The following is a 13447-nucleotide window of genomic DNA, read 5'->3' as shown; positions in this document are numbered from 1 at the left end:
CATGTTCTCGAACTTTGTTGATAATCCTGCAATTACTTACGATGTACATGTAAGATTTAATGTTGCAGTATTTCTGCATTATCAATAATTTTTATATAAAATCCATTTTGTTTCTCCGTTGTTTAACTGCTAAATTATATTAATAATTAACACTACTCTGTTGTTTGTTGAACCCAAGATAAACCAAACATTATATATCAATTTGTCTCTTATATTTACATGAAAGTATTTCTTGCAATTTTAAGATAAAACACTGAAGATAAATTTACAGTCTTTGGACGACAGATTACCTTCCGTCGAAAATCTTCGCTCGTCACTGTGTTAATCCAACCTGGCGTTGATTCTTGATCTTTTCCCAATTCTTGCACTTTTGTTCTGGTGTTAAATTTATTTGAAGATGAACTACGTCTGTCGTGCACTTCGCCTTTTCTTTTAATTGTAATTAATGAGAAAAATAAAATATAAATGAACTTAAGATAAATAAACATATAATATGATAATTTAAACATGAAAACTCACTGTTTGTTAAAACTAGGATGTGAATGGTATGCAGAGAGCAATACATGGATGAAAAGTAAAAATATAAGCTCACCCATTTCTATTGTTTTCTAAAGGATAAACCTCCATCCTTGTCTATCTCATACAACAATTACTTAAAAGATGAATGATTTGTTAACATTAACACAGTCCGCGCATGCGTCATCACCAATTACATAATCCCAGATTATTTGAAGACATTTTTGGTATATAATAAGGCAAAATCGTAGGCTTGTCCTTTGTCTTTACATCAATGGCAGAAATTGGTGAAGTAATAAGCACAACATTAGAAATACATTGTATTTGAAAATCAATCTTTTCTTTTACATTATCACTGTTACAGTTATACGAAACAAAATTATCTTTGTTTGCCTTGTTCAAGTGCATATCCTTTAAACAGGGAGTTGTTTATTTACATACGATAAAAGTTAAATGTTCGGTCTAAAAAAACCACTTCATTCCCCTGAATAAATACAGAATAGATAACTTATCATTGACAAGCTATTGCTAATATAAACATACATATGTGCGAAAAACAACTTGCCAATATTTGCTTGTATCTTTGCTTGGTAATGTGTTGCAAGGCGCTTCAAATAAATAATGCACATTGAACACTTTTTAGAGTGCGCTATATTTTGGACCAGACCAAGAAAACAAACATGTTAGATTTATTGTAATCAACTGTACAAATGCAATGAATGCAAAACAAAAAGTTAAATTTTTATTCTGATACTTTTAATCCACATACAAAAAATTGAATGTATCTCAAAACAATGTTACCTGTTTATCTAATAACATTCCTTACCATTCAAACTATGATGTTTAATCATTCAATCTAGAAACAATGACAATGCGACAAAATGGTTGTTACACGGTTGCTGCGGGGCGCAAAGCGCGCCCTGTTCAAGCTGTGTAATAACCCTTTCATCCTTTCTTGAACTGGCTTGTTTCTGCCCAAAACAGACCAAACCTATTCTCAAAAGATGTAAAACAATAAATATAAGGTTTTTAGATGTGGTGACCAAAATGCGGCTGCTCAAATACAGAGCGCCACAGATGCGCTGTCAGCTAAGCGGATCGGCGACAAAGTGAAAACCAATGAGCAGTGGAACAACACGTGCGAAAAAGTGATGACGGAAGTTGTTGAAAATAAATGTGTGCAGGTCGAAAGATTTCGTGAGAAATTGCGCTCTTCTAACAAACATGCTATTTTCGTTGAATCAACATACAATGATACATGGGGTTCCGGGCTTGACAGGGTTGGTACTGAAAACACCAAACAAGCTGCGTGGCCGGGGAAAAATTTGCTAGGCAAAATCATTGCTAAAGTTGCAAAAAAATCCAGAAAGAGAAAAAAAAAGTGAGCAGTGGAGCCGACCGAAACAAACTCAGCAACCGAAGGAGAGCTCTAAACAACGTGACATAGTGAAAATGCTGAAAGACATGCGTGCACAGTCAGACTCCGATTCCTTCTCCGGATGGGACTCTTCTGATTCCGAATCCGAATCTGACGCGCAAAGCCTACATGGATAAACCCGACCGAACATGGACATGATTGTGATAGGACATCGAACGACAAATGGACGGTATATTATTTCAATAATATTGTTTACCTTTTAAATGGAAAATCTGCAATTATTATCAGTAAATGTAAGGGGGTTGAATACTGATGAAAAAAGAAAAAAATGTTATGCATGGCTAAATGAGTTAAAAACAGATATCATTTTTTTGCAAGAAACACATTTTATTGAAAAAAATGAAAAAAAGTATAATTCTGGGTAAATTATACCACGCTTTTAGTAATTCTACTTATAGTAGAGGAGTGTCTATTCTTTTTAAAGAAAATATTGATGTGCAAGTTTACAATGTAAATAGGTCCAATGACGGTAGAAAATTACTGCTGAATTTGGAGATAAATGATTATAAATTCACTGTGGTTAATATTTATGCGCCAAACGATAATCAAAACAGAATTGATTTTTTTAAAAAGCTTCTAAGTTTTATAAATAAACATAAGGATAGTGATAATGTATTATTATGTGGGGATTTTAATTGTCGTTTAGATAATGAACAAGACAAAAGCTCACGTTTTTTAAATAACTTAATTAAACAATTAAATATTTTTGATGTTTGGAAAAAAATGTATCCAGATATTAAAGGTTTTACTTGGTGTAATGCCAGGGATGTTCCTACAAGCAGAATAGATTATGTATTCATTAGTAATAATTTTGTTCCAAGAATTGAAAACATTATATTAAGAAAAATCCCAGGAACGCATTCGGGTAAAAGAATGAGTGACCATAGATTTTTGGAATTTACGCTCAAGATTTTAAACAATAACAGAGGTCCAGGGTATTGGAAATTAAATGTATCATATTGCGAAAATGAAGAATACAAAAGTAACATTAGAAATATTGTTCGAACCTTAGATAACTCGCTAGGTGCAATCGACAGATGGGAGCTCTTAAAACGAAAAGTTAAAGATTTTTCCATATATTTTGCAAAAAACAAATGTAAGTCTATTCGTGATAATATAAAATTGATTGAAAGAAAAATTGACGCACTAGAAACGGGTCCAACTGAAAAATTTAACTACGCGGAACTGAAATCACTCGAAGCTAGATTAAATTTACTTCATGATGAAAAAATAAAAGGAACACAGATAAGATCAAAAGCGAGATGGATTGAAAATGGTGAAAAAAATTCCAAGTATTTTCTAAATTTAGAAAAACATCATCAAACTTTGAATGTTATTAGAGAACTAAAGTCACACACCGGTGAAACGGTAAACAAAACAAACTCTATAATAGGAGAAATGGTAAATTTCTATACAAGTCTATATTCTTCTAAAAACATTCCTAATGAAAATATTATTGAATATTTATCAAATATAGATGTTCTAGAAATAAACGCTGATGATAGAAAGATGTTAAATAAATTCCCTTCATACGAAGAATGTAAAGACGCAGTATTTCAAATGAAAAAAGATAAATCTCCTGGCTTTGATGGTATATCTAGCGAATTTTATCAAATGTTTTGGTCGGATATTGGGCCATTATTCTATGCAGCTTTACAGGAAATATATGATCAGGAGGAATTAACAAGTACCCAAAAATTATCCATAGTATCTCTTTTGTTTAAGAAGGGTGAAAGAAACCTATTAAAAAATTACAGGCCGATCAGTTCACCAACACTGACTATAAAATTATTGCATTTGTATTTGCTAAAAGATTGCAAAATGTTTTATCAAAAATAATTAATGAAAACCAAACGGCTTATGTGAAAGGGAGATATATTGGGGAAAACGCTAGGCTTATTCTAGATATTTTTGAGTATTGTAATGCAGAAAACGAAGATGGTATACTACTGTTCTTAGATTTTGAAAAAGCTTTTGATTCTGTCGAATGGAATTTTTTATTTAAAGTGTTAGAAAAATACAATGTTGGTAATAATTTTATGAAATGGGTGGAAATCTTATATAGGAATCCAACATTTAAAATGAAAAATAATGGTTGGCTATCTAAAACATGTAATATGTTACGTGGCATTAGACAGGGTTGTCCTATATCGGCACTCTTATATCTCTTTGTAGCTGAAATTTTAGCAATGAAAATTAAAATTGATCCAAACATAAAAGGTATTAACATAAACTCAAATGAAATTAAAAGTGTTCAGCACGCAGACGATTTGACAATAACTGTAAGAGATGATATTTCTTTTATAAACACTATGAAAATAGTACACGAATTCTGTGATCACGCAGGATCCAAAATAAATGTTAATAAAACGGAATTTTTATTGCAAGGTGGACTAAAAAACACACTTACAGAAATTAATGGAATAAAAGTAGCTGATAATACTGTAAAGTGTCTTGGTATATATATAGGGCATGACAAAGAGGAATGTTACAACAAAAACTGGATGAAAATATATAATGATATGGAAAAACTGTTTGAATCATGGAAACGCAGAAAATTAACATTATTTGGAAAGTCTTGCATAATTAACACACTAGCTATATCAAAACTTATATACGTAGCGTCTATTTTATGCCTCCCAGGGAAGGAATTCTTAAAGAAAATTCAACGTCTCATATTTAATTTCGTATGGAATAAATCAGAAAGAATAAAACGCAATACTCTTATTGGCGATGTAAGAAATGGTGGTCTGGGTATCATTGATGTAGAAAGTAAACTCAAAGCTTTAAAAGCGGCCTGGTTACCAAGAATATTGAAATCAAAAGGAGTTCTGTACAATATACTGAACGGTTTTTGTAACAAATATAATATAGATGTGATGTATGTTTTGCAATTTTCGAGTAACGTAGACAATCTAAAATTTCCACTGTTCTATAAAGAAATACTTTGTTCTCTAAATGAATGTAAACTTTCCCGATTAGATGTAATGTCAAATGTCGATATAGTACGACAGCCGATATGGAACAATTGTAATATGCGATACAAAGGAAATGTATTATTTTTTGTAAATTGGGTTAAAAGTGGCATCCTATTTGTGAAAGATATACTGGATAATAATGGAAAAATTCGAACTTTAGAAAGTTTAACCAATGTTTTGAAAGATAGATCTAATTGGTTATGTGAATATAAGACTATTATTTCTGTGTTAAAATCAGTGGTGAGAAAATATGATTTTGCAAATACAAAATTTGTGGATAAGAAAATTGGTTTAGATTTTTATTTTCAAACTGGCTATGATAACTTGTATGGAAAAAAATGTAATTTTTTTTACAAAAATTTTATAAAGAAGAAGTTTACAAAACCTTGCTACCAGACAAAACTATCGAAATTCACGATACTCAACAATGGGAAAAAATATATGTCTGTAAAATTTTAGAAGTTGAAGATAAACAATTATCTGACTTCAATTACCGACTGCTTAATGATATATTGTGTAATAATGCATATTTATGTAAATGGAAGGTAGATGTGAAACCAGAGTGCAGGATGTGTAACAAGATGAAAACAAGTTATCATTTGATTTATGAATGTAAAAATGTGCTATTGATATGGAGGTTATTAAGTGAATTTCTTTCTTTTGATGTTAAATGGAAACATATTATTATAGGTTTTTACTTAGAAAACAATAGAAAAACTGCAACATTAAATTTTTTAATATCCTTAATAGCATTGAGAATATATAAGTATAAAATGTATTGTAGATTAGAAAAAATAGATGAAAACGAAGAAGGTCTTAAGACGCATATCAATTTATCTCTGTTAAATTACGCATCTGTTTTACGTTTGAAGTACAAATCTAGAGCAAGTTATATCACTGATTTTGCTCGTATGTTGTAAAATACTACTATATGTAAACTTATGTTATATAAAATTATACATTTATAGATAAAATATCTACTGAGAGGAAACCAGTCCTCCAGTAGCGCTGTCTATAGGGTATGTGAATGAACTGTAACGAAGAAGTGGTGATCCCTATAGACAGCATATATCTACGTTTACTGTTAGAATTCTTCAAATTTATTTAGTAGTACTCGGTGATAAACCCTATTATTATTATTATTATTACCACTATTTTCTTTTTTTAAAGCAATATACATGTACCGTAAAATGTAACTTAAAAAAGAAAATGTCTATCATTTCATAAAGATGTATGCATACGACCTAAAAAAAAAAAAAAAAAAAAAAAACTTATTTTTTAGAAGAGTTGATACAAAATATATTTTTCATCTATTTATTTGATTTATTTGCACTCACTAGCAGTATATGACGTCAGAAGTGACGCTATTTATACTATACAATAAAAATTAGCCAAAAATTGGAAAAAAAAAAAAAAAAGGTTTTAAATGCTGTTTCGTATGCAAATCACGCATACAAAAACAAAACAATGCTTTTCTAATTATTTAGAACAGATGTAGAACTACATATATAGAACTTATATATATATATATATATATATATATATATATATATATATATATATATATATATATATATTTAATTATATATACGAGGGTCAATCAAAAAATACGAAGACTTTTGTCATAGCTATGTTACTTAACGTCATATCATTACTAAATTTGGTAGACATAATTTAACAACAGTTTCAAACAATTTGCAAGAAAAAAAGTTAATAAATTCCTTTATTTCTAAGAATTATTTAGAATCTAATCCTGCAAAAATGAGGTCACGGCGCACGGTCAAAATTTGTGTTATGTCAACAATAAACCATATAATGTTGAAAGTAATATCTCTATAAATTGGGCTTAAAACCAAATAATATTGAAACCGTAAATTAAGTTTTGTCTTGGTATTCTATGTTCCAAATAAAGACGGGATATATTGTTTTGTCGAACAGATATTAGTAACTAATGACAGATAGTCCTCTTTAGAATTGACTAAAAACATCGACGTCGCCGGACGTCACGGCGCAACGAGAGGTACAAACAAAATGGATTTAACCCAGGAAAAAGCCGACACAAGCTGTGAAAATGCTCCATGGTGCAAAAAATAAGTCAACAATTATTTGCAAGTTTGTGTTTAACTGTAAAAAAAATTTGTGGGAGTCGTGGTAATTGTATTTTAAATATAAAACAGTCCGAAAGAGAGTAGAATATCTGTAAATATTTGTTAAAAAAAATAAGTAACGTCAACCGACGTTCAGGGTTATCGTTACAGTAAACCAAGAGATAGACGGTTAGAAAATGAAAACTTTGAAGAACTAACGTATGATTCTCAAACAAATGGGTGCAAATAAGATGTTAAGTGGTTCAGTGCAATTTTAAATTGTAAGAAGAGAGGCACAAGAGACTAAGCGTGATATAAAGATGGGGTTTATCTATAAACTGTGTGTGTTTAATATTGACGTCATGTTTTGAACGTTACCGTGCGCCGTGGTGACAAAACATGTTGTTTTTAAAAAGGGGTAACAAAAATACCGTTTCATCAAATGGACTAAAACTTCGCATATCAATAACATAAGTGTTGGTGCACAGATTAATTTGATAGTGTTGACTTTAATGAAAAATATATGATAGACAGCCACATTGTCTTCGTATTTTTTGATTGACCCTCGTATATATATATATATATATATATATATATATAGATAAATCCAAGAAAAACCTCAGTGGTCGGTGAAATATATATAAAACTTAAATAAATGAAAACACAAAGATCGAGTAAAACATAAGCGCTTTCATTTTCTTCAGATGTTTTACAATACTAACATGGTAACGTTTGTTATGACGTCATAATAGTTTAACGGCGTCTTCAAGTCTCTGAATGACGTCATATTTTCCCGTATTTTTAGATATCACAATACTAATAATAACAGATTATATAACACGGTTAAAACATGAATAAAACATTTAGAATACTCAGATGTTACATTAAGCTATTCAATTTAGGTTTAAAAGTTCTTATAAAATGTTTTTCTTTATCACGCCTTTCAACAGTATTAGAATTGTACATTTTATAGAACGGAAAAACAGTGAATGATTTTTTTCCGCACAGGTCAAGGTGTTCACTAACTTTTAGTTTGCGGTATTCCGGTTGGTTGATGTGCTGTTTGTGAATTCGGATTCTCTCCCGTAAGGTACTTCCCGTTTCTCCAATATATAGTTCCCCGCAACCTGAGCACGTGATAACGTATACTAGATTTCTGGTTTGACACGACATGTTGTTGTTAACGATAAACTGTTTCCCACCAAAATTAAAATGATGTCCTTGTTTAATATAGGGACAAGTGCCACATCGCGAATCCTGGCATTTAGTGACTTCAAACTCCGATTTTTCTTTGAAATTGGATTTAGTAAGGATGCGTCGAAGATTCTTCGGCTGTCTTTTGCTGTTTATAAATTTTTGTTTTTCAAATATCTTGGCCATTGTTTCATCAGTCTTCAAGACGTCGTTTAGATGGTGAACAATCGGGGCGATGTTAGTATTTCTGGGATTATGGGTGGTAACCAGTGGTAATATCTTCGATTTTTTATTGTTGTTTTGAACGGGATTGAGGAGCTTCTTTCTGTCTAATTTCATGGTTTTTTCAATAGCATCGTCAATAATTTTATCCGGATAACTTTGTTTCTTTAGATACTTTTTTAATTCCTGTAATCTCTGTATTTTGACAGAGTCGTCGTTAACGATTGTGCATATTCGTCTAGACAGGTTATACGGTATTGCTCTTTTCGTATGTCGTGGATGACATGAGTTGAAGTGTAAATACTGATGAGTATCCGTAGGTTTGTAGTATACATCCGTCATAATGACTTCGTCTTGTTTGGTCAACAAAATATCTAAAAATGAAATTCTATTCAGGCTTTCGTCCGCTGTAAATTTGATATCTGGATTAAGTTCATTCAATATATTTTTAAAAACTGACAGATTGTTGTCTCCAGAATTCCAAACAATAAAACAGTCGTCCAGGTACCTTTTCCAGTGCTTTGTTATATACATTTCCGTCTCTTCGTTAAATAATCTATTTATTTCCTTATACATTTTCTCTTCCAGGTATCCTAATGTAAGGGTAGCATATGTTGGAGCCATTTTAGTGCCCATGGCGGTTCCTTTAATTTGTTTAAAATGTTTTCCGTTGAATGTAAATGTATTATTAGTCAATACAATTTCTGCAGCTTCTAAAATGAATTCTTTTAAAAACCGATTGTTGATTTTTTCAGGTATCCTATTGATCCAATATTCCATCGCGTTAAGTCCCAGAGAATTTGAAATGTTGCTGTACAAATTAATGACATCAAAAGTAATGAACTTGCTATTCTTATTAATTTTTTCAGGTAAATGACGTAGAAAATCCAAGTCATCTTTCACGTAGCTTTTAACATCAGTACACAATGGTTTAAGTAGAATGTCAAGTAAATTGCTAAGTCTTTGAGTAGGTGCTGAAGGCCCCCCTACAATAGGTCTGAATGTGATATCATCTGGATGTGGACAACGGATGTATTCAGAACACTGGACTTTGATGGCATCTTTAATTTTTGTTGATTTATGAATCTTTGGGAGACCATAAAAATTGCTTTCTTTATATTCATAATCTGTTAGGTAGTCTTCCTCTTTCTCAGTTAAGCAGGATGTTGTTTTATGTCTTTTTAACAGATTCTTTATTTTCTGCATCGTTTTTTTATCATCATTGGTTGGTATTTCCTGATAATAGTCGACGTTTGACAACATTTTCATGATATGGTCTTTATAAAAACCAGAATCCATAATCACTACTGCGCCACCTTTATCAGCTTCTTTAATCACAATTGATTCGTCGTTTGCTAATGATTCAAGGGCTGTGGTTTCTTCTCTTGATAAGTTGAATTTTGTTTTACAGTTGTTGATGTTACTGTTAAGAGGTAGATTGTTTAGTGTGTCACAAACGATATTTAAGATGTCGTTTTTACCATTTTTTGGATTAAAAAATGATTTGTTACGTACAATGTTTTCTTCCGACTCTGTGTCACTTTCACTCTCTTTATAAAAATGTTCTTACGGGAGAGAATCCGAATTCACAAACAGCACATCAACCAACCGGAATACCGCAAACTAAAAGTTAGTGAACACCTTGACCTGTGCGGAAAAAAATCATTCACTGTTTTTCCGTTCTATAAAATGTACAATTCTAATACTGTTGAAAGGCGTGATAAAGAAAAACATTTTATAAGAACTTTTAAACCTAAATTGAATAGCTTAATGTAACATCTGAGTATTCTAAATGTTTTATTCATGTTTTAACCGTGTTATATAATCTGTTATTATTAGTATTGTGATATCTAAAAATACGGGAAAATATGACGTCATTCAGAGACTTGAAGACGCCGTTAAACTATTATGACGTCATAACAAACGTTACCATGTTAGTATTGTAAAACATCTGAAGAAAATGAAAGCGCTTATGTTTTACTCGATCTTTGTGTTTTCATTTATTTAAGTTTTATATATATATATATATATATATATATATATATATATATATATATATATATATATATATATATATATATATATATATATATATATATATCAGGCTTGGGGTAATGCTAAATGTAATGGTAATGCATTGCAATGCATTACATGTTTTCAAAGTAATGCTAGTAATGTGTAATGCCACAAAATTAGCATTACAAGTAATGGTAATGTAATTAATTACTTTCCAAAATCTAGTGAAATGCTGGCATTACTTGGCATTACTTTGCATTACTATGCTTATTTATGCATGTTCACTTTTAAAAATGTGATGAATAAATGAATAGTTGAAATTGAATTTGATTAAATTTATTTTTAAAGGAGAAAAAAATAATTCTTGAGATAAACATGTTTTAATTGTATTATTAAAAAAGTTTTAAAAAAATTCATTTTTAAATTGTTAATACATGTATTACTAAATATAACAGCACAATTTCATAACATTTTTAAGAGTGTTGTTATTAAGAGTTTTTAATCATTTAAACAATTTACTCCAATTAGTTTGCACTTCAATAAGAAATGTGCCAACAACACACTATGCCCCCAGGATAATCTAAGTATCAAAACAATCTATTGTTATAAGAATTAAGTGCTAAACACCCCAATCCCCTTCCCTTCGCTATGTCCCAATAGAATAGGAGACAGACATGCACCTTTAAAAGCAAAATGAATGCACCGTCCATCCATGATGAAAATAAATATCACTTCCAACATTATAACCCATTTGAAAATAATTTTACTTCTTATTCTCTCTCTCTCTCTCTCTCTCTCTCTCTCTCTCTCTCTCTCTCTCTTGTATCTCTCTTGTATATTAAGTACCCTGTACATTAGTTTGGACTGATAGAAAATACAAGATGCATGTATTTTTCTATTACTGCACTTACTATATCCTAAGATAAAGATCATCAAACAGTACTTTTCAGTCCAAGCTTCGACTGCTCCTGTATTGTTAAAACATTTATTTAGTATAGCTGGGAAGATTTTCAAACTAACAGGATGCAGTTAAAAGATGAACCCTTTGAAACTTTGATCATAAAGTGCAACAGCAATCTTTTGTCTTAAAGTGTCCTCAGTAGAAAGAAATAAGATTAAAACACGGTATCTTAAAAAATATAACTGGGAAAAACCATCTGTTTATGAATTAATGCAATTAAGTGTCCAAAATTATAAAGATTTGTGTAATCTGGGGAAATATCTCTATTTAGCTTTTGATAACCGCAACATTATTCCATAAATTGTTTTTTGTTATGCATGTAATTCTGTGTCTCTATTTTGTATCCTACATTGGATCATGCCAAATGTCTATGTATATCATTATGTAATACGTATGTTGTTCATAATGCGACAAGATGATTATATATTGAGCAAATAAAGAATGACTCTTGTATAGTCATCGAATTTGAACCTGATACTGAGCAAGAACCTCTAGATATGTTAAAGAGTGTTTTATATTTGAAACATTTGCAAAAACTCTTTATTAGCTTTGCTTTTTTAAAACAAAGTAATGGTAATGGTAATGCATTACAATACTCATGTAATGGTAATGTAATGCATTACTTCAAGAAAATCAAGTAATGGTAATGGTAATTTAATGCCCAAATTCGTGAAGTAATGGTAATGTAATGCATTACTTTACAATGTAATTCGCCCCAAGCCTGATATATATATATATATATATATATATATATATATATATATATATATATATATATATATATATATATATATATATATATATATATATATATAATCCAAAATGAGTAAAGTTAATCCACACAAGTAATAAATAATAAAAAATAAAAAATAACAGAAAGCCGATTCAAAACTCTACCGGTTTCATTATAATCTTCAGGAGTTTTGAACAATCACCATAGATACATCAAATGTATCTATGGTGATTGTTCAAAACTCCTGAAGATTATAATGAAACCGGTAGAGTTTTGAATCGGCTTTCTGTTATTTTCTATTTTATATATATATATATATATATATATATATATATATATATATATATATATATATATATATATATATATATATATATATATATATATATAATGTATTCCCATAGACACAGACAAAAATATCTCGAGCGAATTCATGTTCATGATTTTTAAATCTTCAAAATAAGTCTCTAGCTGCACAGTTCGCCAGCTGTTTTAAGTGATTAAAAAGGCATTGTCCTGTTTTTGTATGCATAATTTGCATACAAAACAACATGTAGAATCTCATATTCAGTGCTTTTATATCTTTTGGCAACAGTTTTGGTCAGAAATGTTTACATTCTTAACCTTAAAATGTAAAAGATCGCTGCACATCCCCCTTAATAGAAAATAGTACTTTTGCAAACTTGCATGATTGATTAAACTATATAAATGAATCGCAAAGGTAGCTTACATTCAGAGCTTGATTTACACTTTCAAGGATGCAAAAAAAAAATATTCTACTTCAATCAAACTTGCTTGATGGATGTGATTGTTGTTAAATGATATATCACAATTTCAAAGATAAAACAATGTATGATATGATACACTGTTGTATTATATAATGCAATAGTATATTATATGAAATTAATTGAAAAAAAAAATTCATGATACAATGATATTTTTTCTTTTTTTTTCTATATTATCATATGATATTTTATCATCTGATATTGTTTTTTATAATATTGTATATACAAGATAAAATATTGTATAAAATGATATTGTATTATATAATACATTATTGTATCACGTTATATTGTATAAAATGATACTTTTTGTATGATATACATTCTTGTATCATATGGAATTGTATCATATGATATTGTAATATTTGATATTGTATAATGAATTTGATACATTAATGTATTTAATGATATGTATTACAAATATATTATTGTTACATCTGATATTGTATCATGATATGAAATCATATCATGTATCATATATATATATATATATATATATATATATATATATATATATATA

The sequence above is a fragment of the Magallana gigas genome, chromosome 8, assembly GCF_963853765.1.
Source record: "Magallana gigas chromosome 8, xbMagGiga1.1, whole genome shotgun sequence".
NCBI lineage: Eukaryota > Metazoa > Mollusca > Bivalvia > Ostreida > Ostreidae > Magallana > Magallana gigas.
The sequence above is the reverse complement of the archived record's forward strand: the minus strand, read 5'-3'. Positions refer to the sequence as shown.